The following is a 4,625-nucleotide window of genomic DNA, read 5'->3' as shown; positions in this document are numbered from 1 at the left end:
AAGTAGGAAAAGCCTCATGAGTGATGAGAGTGTTTATGCATGGAAACCTGCAACTGAAGCATCCCCAACTTCAAAAGGAATGGCCAATTTGCAGGTTTCTCAACGTGAATCAAGATCAAAAGACAATCCTATTTCTATGCATTCCTCCAAACCTGTTTGTAACAGGAGCCCACCACCAGTCATGCCTCATGATTCTTCCGATTGGCTATCACCACGGCCTCAGAATCCAGTTGGAGCTGATCTTTCTGAAGGAAGAAAGGAGGCAGTTCCTTGTAATTCAAAGTGTTACCCCCTTCTGATGTGAAAAGTGGCAACCCCAAAAGGCCTAAACTCAGAGAGGATATTGCAGAGGAATGTTTCTCTGATAACCTTTCAGATATGTTTCCTATAATGAACCCTGGTAAACACCCAAAGTTCTACCCAACCTCATTTAACTGTGTTCAAAATGGAGCACTTTCTCCATTGGCATGTCAAAACACCAAGGCACATTTGGCTCTTACGAACCCAGACATAGCAAATAGATTTGAAGAACCAGCAAAAACAGACATTTTGAGCACAGAAAGGCAGAGCAAGACTTTTAATTTCAAGGAAGGAAATAGAATCCTGTTACTTGATGACTTTTTCTATGGACAATATGAAGGAGACAGACAGCCAAAAAAGAAGATTCATGCAAATTTTAAATGTATGAATTGTTTGAAAGTTCTAAAAAATGTACAGTTTATGAAGCACATGAAACAGCATTTGGCACTTGAGAAGGAGAGGGGTGACAGCTGGGAAGTCCACAGCACCTGCCAGCTCTGCCACCGGCAGTTTCCCGCTCCCTTGCAGCTGCAGTGTCACACTGAAACTGTGCACATCTCCAAAGAACCGTCCTCTATTGTAAAACCTGTGAATTGTCATTTGAAACAGATCAGATTCTCTTAAAACACATGAAGGACACTCATACGCCTGGTGAGGTGCCCTATGTGTGCCAGGTTTGCAATTACAGATCATCAGTCTCTGCTGATAAAGAAACCCATTTCTGAGCATGCCATGAAAACTCCAAAAACTTGCTGCGTCCCTTTTGTCTGAAAAATTTCAAAACATCAATATCTTATGTGTCTCATCGTTGGCGCCATTGGAACAACAGTCTTTTGGTGTTCCAAGTGTTGCCTACGGTTTTTAACTTCTAAGGAAAAATTGGGGCATGTCACCAAGAATCATCAAATTTTTATAATGCCAGAGCAAGTGGAAGGGTTGCCACCTGAAACAAAGGTTATTATTCAAACTTCACTTCAGCCCGGAGCCAGAGATGCAGCAGCCATTATCGTAAGCATTACTCACAATTAGTGCTCCCAGTCAGCGCCCTGCTAGATCGAAGAGGCAATGGTTATGAACAGAAGACTTTCCAGATACTCTTGCAGCTAGCTTTCTGGAAAAATTATGAATGACTCACGTTAGGCTTTGCCATCTATACCTTGGTTTTAGATGCTCACAATATCATCAGTTTATAGGTTTCTGGTTTTAATAAATGACCAAAATTTTCTTCCTCCTCACTTCTAGACACCTTACCCCTGTGTCACACCGATTGCAATCTATCCCCATGTCCATAGTTTAATTTTCCCTGTTTTTAAAAAAGTTTAAATGAAATCACACACACAAAAAGAAATAAGTATGCTTTCTTTTTTTTCCAACTTCCTCCTCCCATCTTTCATATAATTTTATCTAATATTTTATTTCTGCCTTATTTTTTAACATAAAATATTTTAATAATAATAATAAATATTGATTTATTATTATATTTTCCAATATCCTTTTAGTGTTATATTCACCCATTGTTTCTTATATTTCCCTTCTTCCTTCTTCTGTTTTATTTTTAGCTAAAGCACATAAATCCATTTATAGTTTGTCAGCAAAGAGCTCTAGGTTGTAAATTCTCTTAATATTTGCAGGCCCAAAAATGTCTTTATCTTGCTCTCATTATTTAAAAAATTTTTTTGAATTCTTAAATATTTTAAAGATCCAAATACAGTATAACTGAGTTTAAGAATTGTTAATATTTGGCCATTTTTGTGTCATAGTTTTTTTTAGTTAAGATCAGTACAAGTGGAGCTCAAACCTCACTTCCCTGTCTCTTTTCCCCCTTTTCTTCCCTCGAAATAATCACTATCTTGATAATGGGATAATCACATCTTCATTCATGTGTCCTTTACTATATATGTCTATCTCACAATACAAAAACATGTAGCATTGTTTTGTATCATAATACACCTATCCTAGTTGCAATTTTTTTTCCACCATAATGTGCTGTTGAGATTTATCCCTGTTAACACATCCAGGTCTAGTTTTTAATTTTATTAGCTGTTATAATATCATGTTATTAATAAACCACCATTTAAAATCAGTTGCTTCACTGAGGATAGATGGCTTACTTGCACGCTTAACATACAAAGAGTGCTGTAATGAATTTAGTTGTAAACGCTACTTTGGAGGCATGTTAGAATTTCTTTAGGGTAAAAACTAGAAATAAATTTGTTGTGTTGTAGGGTATATATCTATATCTAAACTAATTAATGTCAAATTATACTCCTACATGCAATGTATTAAGTTTGCTTGTTTCCAATCCTTGATAAGATCAGATTATTTAATTCTTTGCAATCTGATGGGCAAGATATGGTATTGAATTGTTGTTCTTAATCAAGTTTTCTTGATTACTAATGTTCCTGAGCATCCTTCTATGCTAATTAACCATTTGGGTCGTTTTCCATGAGTTGCTTCTTCAGAGTAATTTTTCTCTTTGCCTGTGTAAACTTTATTGATCTTTTAGGAGTTCTTTATATATTTTAAATACTGAGAACTGATTGGCCAGCATCTCTCTTAATATTGCCTCTGCCCCATTATTTCAATTTTGTCTTTCTGGAATCCTTATTAGAAGTATGTTAGAATATTGCTTTCTGTCTTCCAGGTCTCTTGGTTTCATATTTCTTAATATTTTATTTCTTTGTGCATTTACTATGTGATTTATTTAGTTCTACCTTCCAATTCACTAATTTTCTTCTGGGAATTCTACTATTTAACTACTAACTTATTCATTCATTCATTAAAAATATTTATTGATTGTTAAGAATATTTATTGACATGCCAGGAATTATTTTTAAGTGTTAGGGCTTAAACAGTAAACAAAACAGACCAAAAAAAAAAAAAATCCCTCCCTCATTTACAATCTAGGAGGTAAAATTATATTGAGCTTTAAATTATATCAGCTGTTTTTTTTATTTGCAGCATTTCTATTTGTTTTTATAAAAAATATTTTTCAAACAATCACTTCTTTTTATTGCGTAAAAGACACACTTCTTTCCCTAATCTCTTTTTCTTTCAACTATAATATTTCAACATATTGGTATAATGTTCTGTTTAGACTGTTTCTGCTTTCTTGTGTGCATCGTTGGGTTTCTCATCTGCTGGCTATCTTTTAGGACTGAGTGTTTCCTTGTGGGTTTAGTAATTTTCGACTGTGAGTTGATCCTCTGCAGAATTCGAACCTGAGACTTAGGTTATGAAGACATCCCAGGTCAGGGACAGGGAGGTCTTGAAAAGTTGCGTCTGCCTTGGCCCTATATTTAAGTTGTTTTTCAGCTTAGGCTCTGTTTCATGGTGCATAATAGGAATTAAGATCCCAACCCTGATGTCTCCTCACTCAGGGTCCTCTCTTTCCACTCCTGGTGGGGGGTGGCTCACACCCAGGTAGAGACCTTGGGCGGGAGGTAGAGAGTCATAGGTCTGCTCCCACGGGTGAGGGTGTCCCCTTCATGCTTCTGCTGTGCACTGCACCTTTGCTTTCTAGAGAATTAAAACTCTGTCCTAAGGCAGGGATCCAATCCAGTCCCTCAGTGGGCCGAGTGGTTGAGAGATTCTAGAATCTGAAAGTTTCTCATTTTCAAACGTGAAAATATATTCTTTAATCGAAAACATGCAGAGAATGCCTGTGTTTTGAATTATGGGGCTAAAGGAAGAAAATGCTGAGCTTGCTCAGTCTTCCATCTTGACTGAAGTCCAAAAATAGTCTATAATAAACATGTGGTATTTCTATAATTAAGAAAGAAATATCAAGAAAAGTCTAATCATGTGCTTTGGAAAATCTGCGTTTTGGAGAAGATAATTTGATAATAAGTCAGAGATTGGTTGATAGGTGTAGCAGTTTGATATTATTTATGATTCTTGAAAGAAATAGAGATTCTGTTTGTAAACTGGTCTGTTCCTCTGGGGTGATAACCCTTTGATTGTATTAGATTCAGCTGAAAGGGCTGATTAAATTATGTTAAGATTAGGGCTCTGATCCAACCATGTCCTTAGAGTGCAACTCAGCTTTGAGTCCCAGCCCCCTTGGGGATAAAACAGACTCTCACACAGAAGAAAATACACAGAGAAGGAGAACACAGAAGTAGATATGGAGGAAGAGAGAGTGTTCCATAGACACAGCCCTGGAAGAGAGATGAGCCTGTTAGACTACAGCTGACCTTTTGGAGGGAACAGGGCAGCTGAGCCCAGAAGGAAACAAGCCCTGGGGAGAGTGTTGAGCCTTATGCCAACCTACAGCTGATATCAGAAGTTGGGACCACAGAGCCTTAAGAGAAAGAAGGAAGGCT

General features: G+C 37.0%; 1 pseudogene; it reads left to right on the top strand.

The window, feature by feature from the left end:
- Positions 1-390: 390 nt before the first annotated feature.
- Positions 391-2,165, top strand: LOC101436783 (zinc finger protein 280B-like; annotated as a pseudogene).
- The last annotated feature ends 2,460 nt before the right edge of the window (positions 2,166-4,625 follow it).

The sequence above is a fragment of the Dasypus novemcinctus genome, chromosome 21, assembly GCF_030445035.2.
Source record: "Dasypus novemcinctus isolate mDasNov1 chromosome 21, mDasNov1.1.hap2, whole genome shotgun sequence".
Taxonomy (NCBI): Eukaryota; Metazoa; Chordata; class Mammalia; order Cingulata; family Dasypodidae; genus Dasypus; species Dasypus novemcinctus.
The sequence above is the reverse complement of the archived record's forward strand: the minus strand, read 5'-3'. Positions and strand labels throughout refer to the sequence as shown.